Below are 25,009 nucleotides of genomic sequence, written 5' to 3'. Positions count from 1 at the left end.
TTCCACAGCACATTAGCCAAATTGTGTTGGAAAGTGTCAATGAGATAGCCAGATATTATATTTCTTATCCTGTATTACCTCTCCCTAGAGATAAAGCTCAGGTATCTATTATTGACTGTATGTCTTTATGCTCTTTTACTGTAAAACAACCACCTCCAGAAAGATTAATTTCCCAAGAAATGAATGCATGAATAGTGTTGCACGACTACTCTTATACTATTTGAGACATCGACTTCAAACTTTGGGATATGATCTGGGGGTGGTTTGCATGTGTGCATAATAGGTCTGGAAATTTGGATCCATCCCAGTTGCTGAGCTTGTGGTAGTAAAGGCGCATGTGCGCGTGCACGCACCCACCCACCCCCACACACACACACGGGTTTGATAACTGACAAAAACATGAGGAGGATGATGTCTTCTAGTTTTATATGTAATATCTGCAGGAGTTGCTAAGTACATGTAATTCTGACCAAGAAATGTGCTCCCTTTATACATGGCATCTGCAACGTTTAAATTTTCTGGTGAAGGCTCAGATACCTTTCTTTGATGAAAAAAATTGGTTGAGTATGGTTTGTCATACACTGTAATGTAGTATACCCTAGAAAAACATGATTGATATATGGTTCTGATTTTAGTTCACTCTATTATTTTCTTTTTTATCTCATTTAAAGTATTTGACCTTTTTTGACGAAAATTTGTCAAAAGGTAATACTATTATCTGCTCAAATTATCACTGCATGGTGGTTTTTGAACTGATCATTTACAACTTCATCTGTACCAGCACATCAATCTTGCTGTAGGAACAAGACTCAAACAGCACATGCTTAGAAAAGATTGTATGACAAAAAACACCCGAATATGTTGTCATCAGCTGTGATTTATATTTCCTATAATGTAATCAACAGAACAAGTTATGAACACTCATTCACATGTGGTCTATAATATGTTAAGAAAACGGTTAAATCTGATGGAACTGTTCAAATAACAAGATCTTTTACCTCAACATTTCTTAGCAAATAAATGGGAAACAATGACAAGTTATATTATTTGAAAACCAAGGTTTTCATTGTACTGTATATGCTCACTCATAGGTGAAGTCTATCTGTAAACAATACAAACCCTGATTTTGTCATTGCTTAATGCACCTGCAGATCAGGGTCTATATTGTTTCTGTGACAACTCCTAACAAACTGCATAGACCCAGGTCTAAGAGCTCATTATGCAACGGCAGATCTGAGTCTATGCAATTTACACTTGGATCCGACTTATAACAAAGTATAAATGTATGTTGGAGACTAGTCTGCTGCTTCCCCAGTATGTCATGAGATTTTAGCAAGTAATATTAAAAAAGAAAACGATTTTACAACAATTACACATACGATGCATAAAAGACATGAACTGTATTGTGCAAGAGATCGACAAATATTCTGAACTGAAATACAATCCTAGATTTGTGTTGGCTTGCAGTAGTACCTAGGTGCTGTGCAAACATGCAGAGTTGAAACCTTTATAAGGATGTCAGAATTTGATTACAACTTTCAAGCTAAATAATAAAAACTATAAAAAAAATGTACCATGAGGTGACTCAGACACATCACCTCCCCAATATTAATGGCTGGTGTCTGGAGATAAAGTAATTCTAGCAGTTTCTTGCCCTAATTGCTTCACATTGTCACTCCTGTACCTGAAATTGTATTACATTCCACACAGTCATGGTAAAATAATCCTTCCTTGTATAATTTACAGAGCAATCATCTAATTTTCCATGGTGGGGGTTGTGGGGAGTCTTGGGAATTTTTTTCAATTAAAAAAAAATGTCAGATACATTCCCTCCCCCACCCCCAAACATTAAATGGTCAGCTAGTCCCTTACTGGCATTATCAGTGGCTAAGTTTGCATTTGGATTTCTTATATATCTGGTATCTTCAGAAAAGAATACTATGCACAAAGATAGTAAATATAAAGAAAGCTCAAGCAGACGTTAATTTATATTAGAAGAAATCCAATACATCATGCCTACATCAAGCAGACATCAAATTAAAGTAGCAGAACTCAATACATCATGGCTACATCAAGCAGACATTAAATTATTACTGCCAAGAAAGTGAAGATAGGACATGCTTACAAAAAATAAGTGTTATACATTTTTGTATTTAATTTTTTTCAACTGGTAACATAAACTGAAGTTTTGATCATTTTACAGATTCATTTTGAAATGAAATGGATGTGATAGGAGTCTAGGCATGAAGGCGCAGGTCTCTTTGAAAATTTTAAATATTTTTAAGGAAAATAATCTTCGTTCAATTTTTGCAATAGAGCATTTCTTCATCATAAGACCCATCATCATGATTCCTGTTGCAGTGGGTTCCTGGAGAAACACAATTTAAGTTACTTTTGTGATTGATCAGATTTACCTTTCATTCATTTGCAAGTATGGGGGCCCCGAGTGGTTGAGTGGTCTAAAGCACTCTCCGTTACGGATCACTGCCATCTCACCTCTGTCTGCGTGGGTTTTAGTCTCGGATTCGACCAATGTGGGTATGTGAGAAAGCTTATCAGTAGCTTCTCAAGGGTCAGTGGTTCTTTCCAGGGATTCCCCGGGTTCTTCCTCCACCATTAATGCTGGCCGCCATGTATAGCCTATCATGTGCTGAAAAATGGCGTTAAACCCTACAACAACAACAACTACAACAACATTTGCAAGTATTGACAGTACACCTTTCCTTCAGAGCATGTCTAATGGCTACTTGGCAAGGAAAGTTTCTAAAATATTCAATAATGAATTATATAATCATGAATAAAACTTTCTCAAAATTATTTTTCGGTTAATTTTTTGTCTTTGTTGCATTTTTTAGAGTGTATGAAATACAGTGTTTCATGAATATAGCATAATAACATATGCAGCTGTAAAAATGACAGTGACTGAATTTACCGATTCATGGCATACCTACCAATTGTTATGGCAACTAACACATAAAAAACAATTCTGAACACCCAAATCCCACAATATCAATAATGCCTTAACAAGATTTTCCCCTAGAGCATCCTTGATATAATATTGTATAAAATCAGCACCACTAAAAAAGTCTCTTTCAAAAGGCTAACTACTAATAACTTTTAAATGTTTTTGGAGATTATTTCGACTTTCAGTATAATTAACATAGGTTTAAAATGCAAACTGCGGAGAGCTGTTATTGATAGTACATACAGTCAATAACAGAAGAAGTTTGCAGGGGAGGTAACTGATGTGATTTTTTGTTTCTCAAGAATTCACTTTGGAACACTGATTGGAAAAAATATGCATAACAGTAAAAGAACATAAATGATATTTATACTAAAGTGGGATCTTTCTCTTCCCAACAAAACAAAGAACAAAAATAACAAGGGACCAGGTGGGCCTGATATCGCTGACCAGCTTTCATAACTAAACGAGACCATTTCATTAAAAAGTCTTACATAGTATTATATAAGCACATCTGATATAATCTATCCCACAAATTTTACATCTGGCTGATTTGACCGATTTTACTACATTCTGATATTAAGGCGTGATATAGTGTGCAGAATCTCTTCATTATCAAAGTCATCCAAGATCTTGATGACATAAACCCACTTACCAAGTCTTATAGAATCTGATGTATTGAGGTAACAGGCTCAGCCAATCAGATGCAAGACTGCTTCATTAATATGCCTATCTGGCTTTTTATTGAATACGTTCAATATCTTGATGATATAAGCCTGTATTCATCTTGATGATAAAAACCAATCTTTCATTAGCTTGACCAAAGTCGGATCAGAATGAGAGCTTCCAGAATGGCAACAACCTCAATCAGATGCAAGATCATTTATAAATCTTGTTCATCATCAATTTATTCAAGATCTAAATGATGTAAACATCATGTATTCCAAGTGTAATCAAAACTGGATCAGAAATATGGCTTCCAAAGTGTTAACAAGCTCAGCCAATCAGATGCAAGTATGCATGGACTTTGCTCATTACTGAATTCAACTGAAATCTTAGTGATGTAGGTGGCACTCTACAGTTTCATACTTTACATAGGGTTTAATTTTTAAAGAAAATGAATTTCTCAGATTCTCAGCTCGGGTTGTTTAGAAAAAGACCTTGTATATCTTCGGTATTGTTAATAGAATTGTATTTCTCTTTATGTTGGTGCATTATTAATGGGTTAATTTGGGTTAGAGAGTATACTGCTTGGCTTTAGTTCAGATGTGAACATATGGAGAAAAAAATTGCCACCTCTACTTGGTCATTCTTGACTTCAAAAAGCTAAATTACAACAAAAAAAAGAAATAAGTCAATAACTTTTCCTACTTTTCATATATTTTGCGATTCATTCATTGTATTTTTCAAAAAATGGTATTACCTACTCAAGCTAAATTTGTTTTTCCCTATTTTAATAACTGCCAAAGTCAGTGTACTTTGGACCAATTCATGCTGATTTTTCAAGGAAATGGAAGCAGTATTTTTGGTCAGCTGTGTGCTGAAATCATGTATAATTTCCACAAGTACAATATGTAAAGAAATTTCAGACACAGAACATGAAAGCAGCATTGAGTTATACCACATTCTCTCCACTGTGCATGTCACAAATGCAAACAAACCTTACACCTGTTACTCTGTCAGAAGCATGTAATATCTGTAGAGTGCCACTATAAGCATATATATTCCAAACTTAATCAAGATTGGATCAGATACATGGCCCCCAGATTGGTAAAACAGTCAACATGATCCTGATATGGTTCTCACTAATTACTGAAGGATTTCTTTTCTTATTAAACTTGTCAGAGATTTTGATGATATAAATCATATTCCAAGTTTTATTAAAACCAGATAAGAAATATGGACCCCAGATTTGTAACAAGCAAATGTTGATGAAAAGATTATGGATAATGGATGCATGACACATGATGGACACATGGCCATATCAGAAGTTCCCATCTAAAAATGATCATAACATATCTATAAAACAGAGTAATAAACAACAGGCCCAAGTGGGACTGAGACTGCTCACCAGAAAGGTTTTCATGTCAGGATGTAAAGTTTGGTGAATTTTATTTAATGGTTTGGTTGACGTTATTTAGAGAGTTTCCTGTTCTAGCAATGGTGGCCATATTTGATGGTGGAATGGCATCTTTTGCATAAACTTGAAAGGTCTTTATGCTAGGATGCCTTCTATCAAGTCTGATCCAATTGTATTTAACAGCTTTGGGGAAGAAGTTGTTTAAAGCTTTTCTGTATTTAATGGTGGAAGTTTGAAAGTATTCTTGCATGAGGATGCAAGAATACTTTCTGTCAAATATGATCAAATTCTGTTCATACTTTTTTCCAGAAAGAGCCATTCAAATGTTTTTTCCCCCCAATTTTAGTGCTGGTGGCCATAATATTCGTTGTACGAGTCTTGGTGGCCATATTTGATAGATCTGCGCCAAGATGCTTTCTATCAAGTTTGGTTACATTCTTAATTTGCAGGGTTTTTTTTAGATATAATTTAGGGTTTTTCTAATTTAATTTTTATAATAGCTGCCAAGTTTGACTAGTCAGCTTCATTTGTACAAATCTGAAAGCCCTCTATGCCTGAATGCTCTGTCAGATTTGGTATTCTATCATGGGTTTCCAAAAGAAATCGTTTAAACGTTTTTCTGTTTTCAGTATATTTGATGGTGGACTGGCATTGTTTGTATAAATTTGAAAGGTCATCATGCCAGAATGCTGATGATCAAGTCTGGTTACATTCTTATTCAGAAGTTCTGGAAAAGAAGGCATTTAATTTTTTTTATAATTTTAGTAATTGGCACCATTAGTATAAAATATTAAGGTCTTCAAGACAGGATGCTTTCTGCCAAATGTGACCAAATTCTGTTCAGCAGTTTTTCAGGAAACTTTGCCAAGCTCGGTTTAAAGTGGTCAGGTGATTTTTATTTCTTGTTCAGAAGTTGCAAATAGCTAGAGTCTATGGGCTTTCTATTTTTAATAATGGTGGCCATATTTGAAGACAGACCGGCTAAATTGTAGAAATTTGATAGGTCTTCTTCCCAAGATATTTATATCAAATTTGGTCAAACTCTGTGATATGGTTTTTGAGAAGTTGTTCAATTTGTTTATTTTTATTGTTTTGCAGTGGAAGCATTATATAATCAAAGATCTGCATAAGTTTTGAAAATTAATAAGTACTTCATATATAGATGCTGCCCGCTAATTTGGTCAAAACTGGTTGAGTGTTTTTTTCAGAAGAAGTGTAAAAATATATATAAAAAATTTAAAGATATATTATGCACAATGCACGACAGATGCCATGACAAACCATGAGCTCACAGGTGGCCTACTAGTCAGGTGAACTAAAAATTAAATAGCAAAGTATAATCACTATGGTTATGAACATCAAAACTTTTCTTAGAATGCTATAATGAATTGTAATTACAGGTCACAAAATATTTTCTACATTTAATTATTAATCAATAATTACAGCTAACATATTTCAAATGCGAAGCCCTGCAAAATAATCAGGTTATATGTATAAGTACCTTAACGACATATTACATACATTTTATTTCATTATGACAAGTTCATTTCATATATAACAACAACAAAAACCAACATGATTTGAGTCTGATCTATGCCCTGTCTAGAAATATAATATGAGATGGTAGATATAGTATGCATGTGATGGTAGATACAGTTTGCACGTCATGGTAGATACAGTATGCATGTCATGGTAGATATAGTATGCATGTCACGGTAGATATAGTATGCATGTCACGGTAGATACAGTATGCATGTCATGGTAGATATAGTATGCATGTCATGGTAGATATAGTATGCATGTCATGGTAGATACAGTATGCATGTCATGGTAGATATAGTATGCATGTCATGGTAGATACAGTATGCATGTCATGGTAGATATAGTATGCATGTCATGGTAGATACAGTATGCATGTCATGGTAGATATAGTATGCATGTCATGGTAGATACAGTATGCATGTCATGGTAGATATAGTATGCATGTCATGGTAGATACAGTATGCATGTCATGGTAGATATAGTATGCATGTCATGGTAGATATAGTATGCATGTCATGGTAGATACAGTATGCATGTCATGGTAGATATAGTATGCATGTCATGGTAGATATAGTATGCATGTCATGGTAGATATAGTATGCATGTCATGGTAGATATAGTATGCATGTCATGGTAGATACAGTATGCATGTCATGGTAAATACAGTATGCATGTCATGGTAGATATAGTATGCATGTCATGGTAGATTAGGAAGGCAATGTACTACTGTCAGAAAAACAAAATACTAGCATGTCATCTGTCATTTAGTGGAGACTTATTTGTGGATACAATGGAAGTACAATGGCGACTCAAGAAAGTTTGGTCACTTTTCACTGGACTGAAGCAGCAGTGGAACTTGGCAGACCCCTGGGTGACTAACCAGCCCTTTTTAGGATCACAATGACCACCAATGTTGCATAAAGAAGGAGCTAGAAAAGGTGCCCTAAATATTGTCTGCTTTACCCAAACAGCATATTATGGCTGATGGGGACCCATCACTAATGGTGCCTGGAACATCCACACACTAATGGACAGTGCATTAAGATACAGACCAAAGAGAAGAACAGCTCCAGCTGGTAGAGAATCGTCCCGATTAAAAAATCCAGATAGGAGCTCTGGGTGAAACTCTCCTAGCTGAGGAAGGACAGCTCAATGAAGTAGGAACCAGCTATACCTTCTTCTAGAGTGGCCAAAATGGAGAAGAGCAATGTGAAGCTTGTGTTGGGTTTGCCATCAAATCAAATCTCAGTCAACAACCTCACAAATCTCCCAAAGAGTGTGAATGACTGATAAATGCAAATGAGATTCCCACTGTCTTGACCCACCCACCCAAAAAAACCTCCATGCAACTATCATCAGCACCTATGTACCCACCATGACCAACCCAGATGAGATCAAAGACACATTTTATGAAGACCTGGAGTCTCTTATCAAGAACACATTTTATGAAGACCTGGAGTCTCTTATCAAGGACACATTTTATGAAGACCTGGAGTCTCTTATCAAGAACACATTTTATGAAGACCTGGAGTCTCTTATCAAGAACACATTTTATGAAGACCTGGAGTCTCTTATCAAGAACACATTTTATGAAGGCCTGGAGTCTCTTATCAAGGACACATTTTATGAAGGCCTGGAGTCTCTTATCAAGAACACATTTTAGGAAGACCTGGAGTCTCTTATCAAGGACACATTTTAGGAAGACCTGGAGTCTCTTATCAAGGAGGACACATTTTAGGAAGACCTGGAGTCTCTTATCAAGAACACATTTTATGAAGACCTGGAGTCTCTTATCAAGGACACATTTTAGGAAGACCTGGAGTCTCTTATCAAGAACACATTTTATGAAGACCTGGAGTCTCTTATCAAGAACACATTTTATGAAGACCTGGAGTCTCTTATCAAGAACACATTTTATGAAGGCCTGGAGTCTCTTATCAAGGACACATTTTATGAAGGCCTGGAGTCTCTTATTAAGAACACATTTTAGGAAGACCTGGAGTCTCTTATCAAGGACACATTTTAGGAAGACCTGGAGTCTCTTATCAAGGACACATTTTATGAAGACCTGGAGTCTCTTATCAAGGAGGACACATTTTATGAAGACCTGGAGTCTCTTATCAAGAACACATTTTATGAAGGCCTGGAGTCTCTTATCAAGGACACATTTTATGAAGGCCTGGAGTCTCTTATCAAGAACACATTTTAGGAAGACCTGGAGTCTCTTATCAAGGACACATTTTAGGAAGACCTGGAGTCTCTTATCAAGGACACATTTTAGGAAGACCTGGAGTCTCTTATCAAGGAGGACACATTTTATGAAGACCTGGAGTCTCTTATCAAGAACACATTTTATGAAGACCTGGAGTCTCTTATCAAGGACACATTTTATGAAGACCTGGAGTCTCTTATCAAGGACACATTTTATGAAGACCTGGAGTCTCTTATCAAGGACACATTTTATGAAGACCTGGAGTCTCTTATCAAGAACACATTTTATGAAGACCTGGAGTCTCTTATCAAGAACACATTTTATGAAGGCCTGGAGTCTCTTACTGAAGAATTACCATAAAGCAGACAAACATATCATCCTTGGTGACTTAAATGCTAGAGTTTGCACAGATCATCAGATATTGCCAGGTATCACTGGAAAAATGGCTTTGGCAAAATAACAATGGAATTCTTTTATTGATGAAATGTGCTTACATAACAACCTAATCACTAACACAGTCTTCTGCATGCCAAACTGCAATATCCTGGATGTACCCCAGTTCCAAGCATCTCATGCCCCAAGCATTGGCACCTCAGTGACTATGTCATTGTCAGGAGTAGAGACAGGCATGATGTCCGAGTGATGATAGACAAGAGAAATGCAAAATGCTGGACTGACCACAGGCTCATAGTCTCTAAACTCAACGTCCAAATTCAGCCTAGCAGACAACCACAAGGTAAAAAAGTTCCCAAACTGCTTAACGTCTCAAAATTAAAACAAGAGAATGTTTAACATGCATCTGTCAAAAATCTTTTCTCTAAAACAAAGAATGTTTATCACCAAGTTGTAGAAGAAACAATAAATGATTTACTGCAAATAATTGATCATACAGATACATCTTAGTACCTGGATCATATTAAGCTTGATAAAAGATCTAACTCCCATTAAATCCCATTCAGTCAACTTTTTAGAAGGCAATGTCTCATAGATTTCAAATCCAATTACATGAACACAATAAATTTCACATTTGAAAAGACTATTTGTGGATAAATTGGCCTCGATTTGAAAGTTAATACAAGACTTCTTGTGAAGTCTTTAGGCCCAACCCTGGTTAGCACAAAGAGAAGATTTGTTAATCTATATACACATCAGTTTGTTAGACAAATTACTTATAAATTATTTGTACAAACTAGGATCACTTGGGTTTTTTGACTAATTATCTGACAAGATAACTCTAAAGGTACCCATCGGGAAACCTCACCAAAGGTAATGTTCATTCAAGTAAAACATGATCTTAACCTGTATAGACACAATAAACACTTTTCTAATTACTAAACATGCACTGACTGTATAGACACAATAAACACTTTTCTAATTACTAAACATGCACTGACTGTATAGACACAATAAACACTTTTCTAATTACTAAACATGCACTGACTGTAGTATGTAGCATTGCCTGCAATCCATTTATTCTTTCACTTCCTTGCTCTCTCATCATAAAATGCATATAAATGCTAAATATGAAACATGCATATGGTTATATTGTGACCTTAATTTTCTATGGCAACAATTAATCCTCCCCTTATCAGCCTTTTGAGCATGAATTGAGGATGATAGATTAAGTATAAACTTGAGGATTGATGGATTGAGTATAAACTTGAGGATTGATGGATTGAGTATAAACTTGAGGATGATAGATTAAGTATGAACTTAAAGATGGATTGAGTATGTACTTGTGGATGATGGATTGAGTATGAACTGACTGAAGATTATTGAGCAAATGGCCTCAGTAACCTGAATATTTGATCAAGGTGGCCTTGAACTAAAAACTCGCCATGCAGATAATCAGACGATCATGCCCTCTCATCTTTAAACCCCAGAATCCACCAGTTTCTTTATTACCTTATCCACAAAGTTTGGTTAAGAAGCTTATTGTAGGTCAGAGGTCATTCTGCAAACCCCATTTTTCTTTGAGTCACAATTGAACTGACCTTTTTGACCATTCCACCCTCAAATCAATAGGCTTCTTCCATAACTTAAGTGCATGCCCTCCACAAACTTTGGTGAAGGTACATGGTCAATAGCTAAACGTTTTCTGCAGAATTTTGTTTTATCCTTTCAGTCATAGTGACATTGACCTTTGACCCTACCAATCAAAAAATCAATAGGCTTCTTCCTTGTATCAAATGCAAGAAATCCACTCAGGCTGGCAAAGGCATATGATGAAGAAGAAATCATGTTATTGTAAAGAAAACATTTGTCTCCTTTCAGTCACAGCGACCTTTACCCTGGACATTTTGATGCTGAAATAAACTTGGTTCAATCTCATCACAAGTTCAAGCCATCCACAAAGGTTGGTAGCTGTTGATAGTGAAGTTCTAAAGTTATTATGTGGAAACCATATTTTATCTTTCATTCACTCTGACCCTGACCTTTGACCTTTAGATCCTGGAAATCTAGTTTAGTAATTGTAGATGGTGGAGAACTCATGTTACTGTGCAGAAAACATTTTTCTTCCTTCAGTCAGTGACTATGATCTTGGAGTTCTTTACCATGAAATTAGCAGGGTTTTTCCTTAACTCAAAGATTCAAACCATCCACAAAATTTGTTGATGGTGAAAACTGAAGTTATTGTGCAGAAATGAAATTTGTAACAGACAGATGAATATAATAATAATAATGACCCTCCTAACAGTGGGCATATAAAAACTGATTAATGCTGTTTGTTCTGGAATTTTACTGTTAATGTTGCATCATCTGATGTTGGTCTAAAGCCAAAAACATAAACAACAATCACAAACTCTGCTTACAATTCAACAAGAAAAGACAAAGCAGAACATTTTCAAGCATTATATAAATGTATTATGATATCTCATTATTAAAATGAAAAAGGTCATTTCAACTGTCATTATCTGTGTCATTATCTGTGTCATTATCTGGTTAATGTGTATGAGCCCATAATACATAATTTCACAGACGAGAAAAAGGGATGCATGTTACATCTGCCAGAGGATGAATGATTGAACATTCTATACACCCTAAACAGAGCCATTAAAAAACTGAATTTTAAGAAACTAAATTAACTTGGACATGACAAAGTATAAGTTTATGTCCTTAAAACTTGTTTATGGTAATTTCTACCCAAGAATTTGAAGCAAGTAAGAAATAGCTCATCAAAGGACTGTGACCGACCACTCTGGTGGTTAGAGCATCTGGCTTGGATGCAGGAGGTTGTGGTTCAAACCCTGGCCAAGTCATACCAAAGACTTATAAAAATGGTACTTAAGCAGCTGTATGATCGGTTGATGGTTTGATCAGCACCATTTTAATTCTGGTTTTTATAAAACTTTCAGTTGAGGAACCAGTTTAGAACCACCTAGATATCATACAAAGTCTTCTGGTGAAAATCCCATGTTAATATCGATGGTGAAATGCCCATGTTAATATGGTTTTCTGCTGCAAAATAGTAGCAACAATACAATTTTTATGATATATGCCATGGTGGCCATTTTTAATTAGGCCCAACTAGACATCATAAGGAATCATTTAGTGAAAACCCTATCCATTCAGGATAAGCAGAGATAACAAGATTTTCAAGATGGCCACTGTATCAGCCATACTGGATATTCAAGCAGTGACATTTTAATTTAGGCTCAGCTAGAAGTCATAAAAAGTCTTCTGGTGAAAACCACACATTGATATGACTTTCCATTCTCTAGGAGTAGCAATAGCAAGATTATGAAGCTGACCACTGTGCAGCCATAAAGGATGTCCAAGTAGCACCATTTCCACTTGGGACCAGCTAGGCCATAAAAAATGACCCACAGGCCTGTTGCTGGACCACTCTGAACTAGATCATGGGATGAACGTGTGCATAAAGTTTCACGGCAATCCTCGAAATAGTTTAGGAGGAGTAGCAATAAGAAACCCATGCTAATGGATGGACCAATGCTAATGGATGGACCAATGCTAATGGATGGACCAATGCCAGATGTCAGACCACAGATCATCTCACATGCCACTTCTCATCTACAAACAGTAGAGCAAAAACAAGACATTTAACTCTTTACATCTCTCATTCTGTAGGTTTATTGATTAATTGTTAGCCAACTGTTAGTCCCCATCTCATTGGTCATTTCTGTCTGGGAGCACTGCCACAGGCCTGGCTGACAGGTGTGCGAATTTGAGTGAATCAGGGTGACTGCAAGCAGTTGAGTGTGACTACTGCTGAAGGTTTTCACCATGTAATCTTGTATATATCTATAAATCTATCTAGCAGTGAGTTGGGATTACATACCTGTATCCTTCACCACTAACAATGATCTATTTTTTACTGCGGTACTTCTGATACCTATTACAGTACACGTTCAGCTGTGGTAGGAAAGTGGTTGCTTGAAGAGATTCTCACTTAATGGACAATTCTACTAAAAGGATTACAGGAATGATCCTGTGTTTATTTCTATAGTCTGTCAACTGGATTGGGGATTTTGTGGAATTACTATCACCAGATGGTTGTTATCAGACCTCCCCAAGTTCTGACACTCATCAAGAGCTCTGTTAATGACATGGTCTGGGGATACCATGGTAAGAATGTCACAGTAAATTATTTGAATTATTTCTGAAGCTGATGTAAATACTGAAACAGTCTTAAAATATGAAGATTTCAGAATGTAAAAGACCGATTTGTCAACTTAAAACAGCGCCATATTTTTGAAAGAAATAACATACTATTCCTAAACAAAACTAGAAGTATTGTATATCATACATTTCTCAGGCCCCTCTCCTTCCCCATCACATTTTAAGGAAAGGATTCAGGGGCTGATATCAATTTGGTTTCCTTCAGGTCAACACCATTAGCTTTACAACTGGGACACACACACACACACACACACACTAGCAAGGGAGTTGTACATGCTGAAGATCTTCATAATTCAAACATATATTTCCAGCAAAAAAAACCCCAAATCTATATATTTCCAGCTAAAAAAACAAATCTATCTGGGAACTACTCAATCCACATATGCTTGAACACAAAAACTCAAAATGCTGAAGACTAAAGTTTTTATTACTATTCACATTCACTTGCAAGTCAAGTCAAACTGTAGACAACAAAGATTCTATTGTGCCGTAGCATAATGCACCTGCAGATTAGGGTATATGTTGTTTGTTTACTGATCAGTCCTAACAAACTGCACAGATAAGGTCTGCTGGCACATTATGCACCGGTAGATCTGGGTCTGTGCAGTTTTGCAGTTGGACTTGTCTTGTGAATATACACAGTAGTTTTAAAGGTCACAGACAAGAAGAGGTTTAATACCGGGACCATGCAATATATTTGACTGGTTCTATGTATGTTTGAGTTACCAAACTTTGATTGTGCTACAAGTAGTGTATACTTCGAGTCATTACTTTGGAGATGCACAAATGGTCAATCCAGCGGATGTGGAATTTCATCAAGCTCTTATTTACTTTATTCTAATTCCAGCATTTAATGTTCATTTAGTTTTGTAAAATATGCCTGCAAACTCAAATCATTACAGGATTTCGACGTTGTTTTTCATTCATGGATGGCACAATGTCACATAATAAGTGATATTTCTTCATGTTGTATGTCACTCAATGGACATAATGTTAAGTTCTTAGCACCATGCAGATGAAATGGCATTAATTATAAAAATTATGAAGCAAATTAAATGTATTATTTATAAACCTGTAATATTCAACCCACTTTGCATCAGTCAATGTGAGATTTACTGGTTCATCACACTTATATTCACCTCAACAAAAGGCTATAAGTGTATTAAAAAAACACCACATGATTGACAGAAAATATCATAAAATGACAGGTACTTTGATTTTATGTGCTTTGTTTAACCAGCTTCCAAACTGATTTTCTGTACCATGTTTTCCATTGTACAAGTATGTACTGTTTGCCTGTAAAATATTAACCATCAACTTGTCTTACAGATACCATAATACATACTTTACATCATTGAATATAATAAACAGATACCATAATACATACTTTACATCATTGAATATAATAAACAGATACCATAATACATACTTTACATCATTGAATATAATAAACAGATACCATAATAATACTCACATCACTCAATAACTGACTGTAGACTATAATAAATACTTTACATCACTAAATATACTGATCATATGCCTAGTAAATACTTTACATGACTGAATATACTGACCAGACACAGTGATAAATACTTTACATGACTGAATATACTGACCAGACACAATGATAAATACTTTACATGACTGAATATACTGACCAGACACGGTGATAAATACTTTACATGACTGAATATACTGACCAGACACAGTGATAAATATTTTACATCACTTAATATACTGACCAGACACAGTGATAAATAATTTACATCACTGTATATACTGACCAGACACAGTGATAAATACTTTACATTACTGAATATACTGACCAGACAGTGATAAATACTTTACATCACTGAATATACTAACCAGACACAGTGATAAATACTTTACATCACTTAATATACTGACCAGACACAATGATAAATACTTTACATCACTAATATACTGACCAGGCAGTGATAAATACTTTACATCACTGAATATACTGACCAGACACAGTGATAAATACTTTACATCACTGAATATACTGACCAGACAAAGTGATAAATACTTTACATCACTTAATATACTGACCAGACACAATGATAAATACTTTACATCACTAATATACTGACCAGACAGTGATAAATACTTTACATCACTGAATATACTGACCAGACACAGTGATAAATACTTTACATCACTGAATATACTGACCAGACAAAGTGATAAATACTTTACATCACTGAATATACTGACCAGACACAGTGATAAATACTTTACATCACTGAATATACTGACCAGACAGTAATAAATACTTTACATCACTGAATATACTGACCAGACACAGTGATAAATACTTTACATCACTGAATATACTGACCAGACACAGTGATAAATACTTTACATCACTGAATATACTGACCAGACACAGTGATAAATACTTTACATCACTTAATATACTGACCAGACACAGTGATAAATACTTTACATCACTGAATATACTGACCAGACAGTGATAAATACTTTACATCACTGAATATACTGACCAGACACAGTGATAAATACTTTACATCACTTAATATACTGACCAGACACAGTGATAAATACTTTACATCACTGAATATACTGACCAGACACAGTGATAAATACTTTACATCACTGAATATACTGACCAGACACAGTGATAAATACTTTACATCACTGAATATACTGACCAGACACAGTGATAAATACTTTACATCACTGAATATACTGACCAGACAGTGATAAATACTTTACATCACTGAATATACTGACCAGACACAGTGATAAATACTTTACATCACTTAATATACTGACCAGACACAATGATAAATACTTTACATCACTGAATATACTGACCAGACACAGTGATAAATACTTTACATCACTAATATACTGACCAGACAATGATAAATACTTTACATCACTGAATATACTGACCAGACACAATGATAAATACTTTACATCACTGAATATACTGACCAGACACAATGATAAATACTTTACATCACTTAATATACTGACCAGACACAGTGATAAATACTTTACATCACTGAATATACTGACCAGACAGTGATAAATACTTTACATCACTAATATACTGACCAGACACAGTGATAAATACTTTACATCACTAATATACTGACCAGACAGTGATAAATACTTTACATCACTAATATACTGACCAGACACAATGATAAATACTTTACATCACTAATATACTGACCAGACAATGATAAATACTTTACATCACTGAATATCCTGACCAGACAGTGATAAATACTTTACATCACTAATATACTGACCAGACACAGTGATAAATACTTTACATCACTAATATACTGACCAGACACAATGATAAATACTTTACATCACTGAATATACTGACCAGACAGTGATAAATACTTTACATCACTGAATATACTGACCAGACACAGTGATAAATACTTTACATCACTGAATATACTGACCAGACACAGTGATAAATACTTTACATCACTTAATATACTGACCAGACACAGTGATAAATACTTTACATCACTGAATATACTGACCAGACACAGTGATAAATACTTTACATCACTAATATACTGACCAGACAGTGATAAATACTTTACATCACTGAATATACTGACCAGACACAGTGATAAATACTTTACATCACTGAATATACTGACCAGACACAGTGATAAATACTTTACATCACTGAATATACTGACCAGACACAGTGATAAATACTTTACATTACTGAATATACTCACCCGACACAGTGATAAATACTCTACATTTTAATCACATGTATCATTTAATCCATATAGGTTTATACTGTTCCATAGTAATTACATACCAGATATGTGACTCACATGAGTAACAATACCTAAGATACATCACACAAATTTCCCCTTGCACCCTCTTATGTAACTGACATTTTCTTCTTAATCCATCTTTCATTTGCTATGGTACATCTACTTCCTTCACACCAACTACATGCATATTTACATGTATGTCAAGACTTACACAAACCCCAAAAGAAAATGCATATACCAGTTTTCCATCCTGTAACTCTAAAAGAACTTATATTCTACCTCTCCTCTCTCTGGCTTCTCTAATTCTGCAACAAAATGCTGACCATGACACATAATGTAACAACCAAACACACTACTTGTCTCCAAAACTTGCATCAATTTTTTTTAACAGTAAGTCTTTCTATTAGCTTTCCTTGTCATAGCAAACAGAAGGCACTACTTGTACAATTCTAACAAAGTGCATTTCTAAAAACTGTTTTAAGTTTTATAATTTCATTAACTGAAAAAGGGTATTAAACTAATAGCACATTCCTATTTCACAAAGCATCATTATTTTTGTATGATACAACCTAATTCTTCCTGTTGTGGCAACTAGAAATACATATTTTATAAAACAGTGCTAATTAGTACAGATGTCTTTTGAACTTATTTTTTGCAATTAGCATTTTTCCGATTCTAATTAATTAGGTAAACAGCAGAATTGCATTAAGTACATGAATTTTGGTCTCTGATAAAATAATGTTATAGATTTCTTTCTTCTTACAGACATTCAATATAAAAGCTTTTATCTGGCTTCACTGTATTACTTCACATTTTAAATTTATCCTGAGGTTAATGATCATATGAGTTTAAAAAGCAAATAATTTTATGAATTAAACTAGTATTGATTGGAAGCAAAATCATTAGATATGTTTAATCATCTATAGAAAACAACAAGCTGGTAATTGTATTTATGTCCAGTAGTCTCATTAGCTTTACTGAAACATGTGTTCCTCATGAATGAACAGCCTTAATGTGGCACCATTTTTACTTGCTTATAAGTTGAGTCAAACTACATAGATCCTTATCTGCCATAGCATAATGCACCTGCAGATCAGGGTCTGTGTTGCACATTCCACTCATTACTCCTTGCAAACTGCACAGACCCTGATACTTGTGGTGCATTATGTTATGGCAGATCTGGGTCTGTGCAGTTTGTGGTTGGACTCAACGTATAAGCAAGTATATATGGTAATTTTCATTCTAATATGAAAAAAAGACTAATTACATAATATTTTATTGAAACTGAAAAATGAATATATTTCCAGTCCTGATACAAATATATTATAATTTCCAAAAGACAATTGTAACAAAAAAGTGTGAATTTCCTGACAGACATAAAGTATGTTACACTAATAATCTTGCTTACAATATACAAATGAAACATAAATGATCAAACTTTAAAATCACAGAGTTAAAACTTTATGTGCTGCAAACAGACACATCATTTAAATTCACTCCCTACACTTTGTGCATACATGTACTAGTACCATGCAGATGATATTTTATTTTAAATAAATCATCATGGAACATCTAGATAAACAAGTCTTCAAAGAAGCCAAACTGAAAGCAACATAGACCCTGGTCCACCCTTTGACTGGATGATCATAGTCTACACTATTTGTTCTACTGATTACGCCTAACAAGCTATAGAGACCCAGATCTGCCTACTGATAATGTGATGGCAGATTTGGGTCTGTGTAGTTTGCAGTTGGACTCATCTCATAAGCATGCATAAATGGCAGCTACAACTGCAATGGATTAACTTTTTCCAAATATTCCACATGATAAATCTAATACAGACTATCATGTATCAGAATTGAATAAAATGTTATTTTTTTATTAAAACAAGATTAAATGGCTCCATTTTTTTTTTCTCCTTCAAAGCAATTGTTACCACCAGGAATCCAGAGCAGTGTTTACTAAGATGAAGCTTCCATTTCCAGCATATTTCTCAGACTCCTGATAATAAACTACCTGAGACCTACTTAATTTTCTGGTTCCTATATTTCTCAGACTCCTGATAATAAACTACCTGAGACCTACTTAATTTTCTGGTTCCTATATTTCTCAGATTCCTGATAATAAACTACTTGAGACCTACTTAATTTTCTGGCTCTTATATTTCTCAGACTCCTGATAATAACTACCTGAGACCTACTTAATTTTCTGGTTCCTATCAGCCACTCCATCAGAATAATATTATTACCAACAGTTCTGTGTTGCCCCCAGGTGGTCGAGTGGTCTAAAATGCTCACCTTAATTATCAATGACCTCTCACCTCTGTCTGCATGGGTTTGAGTCTCAGGTTCCGCTTATATGGGTATGTGAGAAAGCTTTCCAATAGCTTCACATAGGTCAGTGGTTCTTCTCAGAGTTCTCCTTGGTTCTTCCTCCATCATTTATACTGGCTGCCATTTTATATCCTAAGATGTGCTGAAAAATGGTGTCCACAACAACAATAACAACAACCAACAGTTATGTAATTCTTATTTATCTTCAAACTTTCCATGTGAGTAGTGTTATATACTATATTTAGTACTCATGACACTACATATGCTTATCAAGTCCTTTAAGTTTGGCAGTAATTAACCTTTGTTGTTTTACGTGGATCTTAGGACAACGCTTACTGGAATGGCCAACAAACAAAGTAAACTTTACTATTTTTAATTTCACATACTTTACTGTATATACCCACTTATAAATTGAGTCAAACTGCAAACAACAAAGATCCTGATCTGCCATAGTTGTTCTATAAATGGTGGAGGAAAAACCCAGGAAAACCCTAGAAAGAGCCCCAGCCCCACGAGAAGCTACTGGCAGTAGATCAATTTAAAAGTCAGAACTTTTCATTTCAGCCATTTTTGAAAGGGGAAAAAAGTGCCAGACTGTAGATTTTACTAAAAAGAATATTGTGACTACATCAATAACTTTGCTGAATTCTATGCCAAAATTATATTTTATATTCTCTCAAGCTAACTGCTTGTAGACTGAGTCCTAGCTTATGCCCACTCAAAATGTATTGTACACATGGATTTTGGATACTTATTCCCATTTCTTTTCTTCCATATGCCAAACAGTCTGTGAAATTACTTTGGTTATAATGCATCTACACTCTCCCCATATGAATAGGGTAGGTAAGAGATACGAGACCATAAGAAGTCATATATTGTTTTGGATAACTGTTTAAAACTTCATGCCTTACATTTACTCCCTCGCCTGTAGCAATTTAAGAACAGGTTTTATGATAATGGTGCATGTTTTTGCAGGGAATGGTTCAAAATTACAGGACAAATGAGTGGAGTCTTCTTTCAAATAGATTTTTGCAGTAATACGTAACAGAAAGACATGGTGTCATTGTGCCTTTTGTCATTTACTGGTTTTGAGCTACCTAACACTTTCACCATAATAGAGTCATCAGCACCTGAGTATGCTAAATGACAACAAAGAACCAGTCAAAACAGTGCCATAACTTGATCACCTTTGCTTTCTCTGGTAGGAAGGCATTCAATAAATCGGTGTTATCTTTCTGCTTCAGTCATCAGATAGCATCTTCTGCTAACTTCTTATAATGTTGATGACAATAACCACTAGACTCACGGAAGAGGAAAGCAACAAATTGTTACTAGATCAACAAAAACTGCAGTCAGTGAGTGTGCCCAACTGTTATCTGCAATCATTACATCAACTAGTGCATGCTTTATCGGTGATACATCTAAATGAAACATATATGAAGCTGAATCATGACAGGAATTCCTTCATTTCCTGCATAGCTAAACATCACTTCTCTGTATCATGTGTGTGGCACTCACATGCTCTACAACAGATGGCTATCAGCACTGATGCTTGCTCTATTTCAGTTTTTTTAATGTTAACACTCTGTAGGTTTTACATCATCCATGGCATTCCAAAAAACTAATCATATTGATCACACTTTGCTTCTGATGGCATCCAACAGTAACACATTTCTGTACCATTGTCTTGGAAACCAATGGTAAACAATAACAATAATGACTGACAGAATATGTAACTAATAAAACATCTTGTAGATCAGATGTGTATAAATACCTGGCGAATAAATCCTTTAAGCCATGGAGGACGATGTCCAGATATCAAGGCTACGAGTACAATGTACCACCAATACATGTGGTCAGATGTTACAAATGTAGTAATTCCACTAGACCCCTTTATGTATTAATGTTGATGGTACTTGCTACATACAATACACCAATAATTTTATCTCTGGTGTGAGCTGCCTCGCTTGGCACTCAGCATTAAGAGGTTAGTGTTAGGACTAGTCGGCCTGGTGTCAGGATAATGTGACTGGGTTGGACATCATGCTACATGTCTGCGGCATGATGCCCCAGTACTAGACATCACTATAAACTGTCACACTGCAGACATTGTAGCGATGACTGAAAAATTGTTAAAGCTACGTTAAAAATCCAAATCACACACACACACACATCACTGGTATGAGATGTCTTGTCCTGTACACTGCCAATACTGTACAATGATCAAGGCAACAAGTACATAAGTAGACTGACATTTCACCAATTGTTATAAATCTAAACATGCACTTATGTGAATGAAAATCTTTGATTCCACACAATTTGCATGACTTTTAGTCCTTGCTAAAAATTTAAAAAAGATAACTTCAAAACTGAATTAAATCCAACATAAATATTATGAGATATCAAAGTACAAATTTACAATCTATTCTCAGTAGTCAGTTCTGCATGACCTGTCAAATCCGACTAGCATGTTAGTAGTTATTTCTGTCCTCTATAATAATAATGTCTAAATTACTTATTTTTTTTAAAAAACTGTGGTGAAATCACTGACATTTTTAATACTGCTTCCAACACGTCTACTTCAAACAAAAATTTGGGCAAAGTGACTTTTATTCAGACTGCATTACTGTGAAATGCCTGACATATCAATAATAAAAAAAGGTTTAAAAAATATATCTATAAACTTTCTTTATGATTCAGAGAATTTTGTCATTATGATTACATTTCCATTCTGTTTTAATAGCGACAATTAAAGCAGTAGGTATCTTGTATGCAGTATAAAGTGTATATGTACCACCATATAATATACATGCAACAGGATACAATATATGTGTACCAACATACAATATATGTACCATGATACAATATACATGTACCAACATACAGTATACATGTACTAAGATCCAAAACACATGTAACAAGATACAATATACATGCTCCAACATACAATATACATGTACTAAGATACAAACACATGTACCAAGATACAATATACATGTTCCAACATACAATATATATGTACCAAGATACAATATACATGTTCCAACATACAATATATATGTACCAATATACAATATACATGTACCAACATGTTTTTACTAGAAAAACAGACCACATCACACCATGTAACCAATTAAGTACATTAATATCTTCTGTCTCCTAAATGTTGTATTTACCACAAACTATGTTTTTCCACATTACAAAAGCATGAACTGAGGAAGCAAGGTATGGCTTCAAATATGTGATTAAAAGCTTTGAAGGGGTTAAATAATTTTAAGCTGGATTTTAACTGTGTCAGTTAAATACTTTCCAAGACTGAAGGTGGATACATTCAGAATATATCAGAAGCTGATTATAGTAGCTGTGATGCCTAAATATTTGATTGGCTTGATAATGTCTAGAAGATGTTACTTCAATGGAATATAACACACTACTTTTATCTTTTTTTAACATAACCTGTCATACACATTCTATTGCATTTTCTAAATTGAAATCAAATACCCCATTAAAACTCAGACATAAGTTATAAATATAAACAAGGGATCCAAGTGAGTCTGATATCACTCATCTACTTATGTAATGTAAAAAGGTCACCATATGAAAGAAAATATTTTTTTAAAAATATTCTAATAGAACATTGGTATTTGAATATTTTATTACCAAGCACATTTGACATCATTTTGTAACAGAAATAAACATGGCTAAATGTAAACTATGCAACATGGAATTAATAAGATTTACAAGGAAGGAACTTAAAACCTGCTAAAGCACCTAAAATTTAAGGTAATCACATTCCAAAATTCTGAATAGTCATATTGCTCACAACATCACTGTTTATCTGAACTCAACTATAGTTTTGTATATAGTCTTTATTTCATGTTTTGAAGTCATTACAGTGTTATGGAATTAGCAATACGTTTAAAAAATTGGACACTATTCTTTTAGAAATATGTTTAAAAAATTGCACACTATCCTTTTCTTCATCTTCTTCAAAGTCAATAATGCAGAAGTCAGCTTTTTGTATCAATAAGATGTACATGGGCCAGTTAACATAACTTTTTGTATCACTAAGATGTACATGGGCCAGTTGACATAACATTTTATATCAATAAGATGTACATGGGCCAGTTAACAACTTTTTGTATCACTAAGATCTACATGGGCCAGTTGACATAACTTTTTGTACCACTAAGATATACATGGGCCAGTTGACAACTTTTTGTATCACTAAGATGTACATGGGCCAGTTGACATAACTTTTTGTATCACTAAGATGTACATGGGCCAGTTGACATAACTTTTTGTATCACTAAGATGTACATGGGCCAGTTGACATAACTTTTGTATCATTAAGATGTACATGGGCCAGCTGACAACTTTTTGTATCACTAAGATGTACATGGGCCAGTTGACACAACTTTTTGTATCACTAAGATTTACATGGGCCAGTTGACATAACTTTGTAACAGAACCATTCAAGTTGCATGTATCATGAGTTTACTGTCATAGTAATGTTGCTATTTCTGTGTAATAACATAAAACTAGCATATATTCCAATTTGTACAGGGATAATTACACCTTTTCTGTTCATTGCCTTTTTGAAAATGACTTGTTTGTTGGCAAACAGGAAATTTTTTTATGTTTCATCTCTAGCAAAACCACCATCTAGATAACTATCTCCTATACTTTACATCATATTGGTTTTGTATGTGTTTTATCTGGATACAAAAAATTTGTTTAAAGATTATGGCGTAGCTAATATACACAGTCTTGCTCATAACTGAAGTCATCCATAATCTTGATGATATAAACCCATTTGCCAAGTTTTATAAAAACTGGATGAGAAATAGTCTGTATGTATAGAAGGGTAACAATCTCAGCCACTCGGATGCACAGATCTTAATTATCAGAGAAACCTATGACAACACTAATACCAACTTATGGTGAAGCAAACTCTTTACCCAAATTTGGTCTTTCGAGTGGTAACAAGATTACCTCATTTATATGCACAGATCTTATTCCTAATCAAACTTATCCAACATCCTGATAATATAAGACTGTTTAATAAATTTGATAAAATTTTGATAAAAAATATGGGTTTAGATAGTTCACAAAGCTCACTCAATCACATGCAAGGTCACATTATTCAATATGCCTAAATTTTACTCCAAATCATACCCAGGTCAGAGGGGCCCTGAGTGGCCGAGTGGTCTAAAGTGCTCTCCATTACGGATCACTGCCATCTCACCTCCATCTGCGTGGGTTTGGGTCTCGGATTCAGCTAATGTGGGTATGTGAGAAAGCTTGCCAGTAGCTTCTCGTGGGTCGGTGGTTCTTTCCGGGGTTTTCCCAGGTTCTTCCTCCACCGTTAATACTGGCCGCCATGTATAGCTTATTGTGTGCTGAAAAATGGCGCTAAACCCAACAACA

General features: G+C 34.8%; 2 protein-coding genes across 2 annotated transcripts in view; one reads left to right on the top strand and one right to left on the bottom strand.

Annotated features, from left to right (window-relative positions):
* The window catches only part of LOC149803595 (U3 small nucleolar RNA-associated protein 6 homolog), a 254,661-nt gene that overhangs the window by 98,667 nt on the left and 130,985 nt on the right, over positions 1-25,009 (bottom strand). The gene's annotated exons all lie outside the window — the stretch shown is intronic.
* LOC149803596 (uncharacterized) overlaps positions 13,022-25,009 on the top strand; it is a 43,057-nt gene continuing 31,069 nt past the window's right edge. Inside the window, exon 1 of the mRNA XM_089953341.1 lies at positions 13,022-13,383. The gene's annotated coding sequence lies outside the window, so the exon portion shown is untranslated. The remainder of the gene's footprint in view (positions 13,384-25,009) is intronic.

The sequence above is a fragment of the Sinohyriopsis cumingii genome, chromosome 3 (assembly GCF_028554795.1).
Source record: "Sinohyriopsis cumingii isolate HCF-2022 chromosome 3, ASM2855479v2, whole genome shotgun sequence".
NCBI classification, from domain to species: Eukaryota; Metazoa; Mollusca; class Bivalvia; order Unionida; family Unionidae; genus Sinohyriopsis; species Sinohyriopsis cumingii.
The sequence above is the reverse complement of the archived record's forward strand: the minus strand, read 5'-3'. Positions and strand labels throughout refer to the sequence as shown.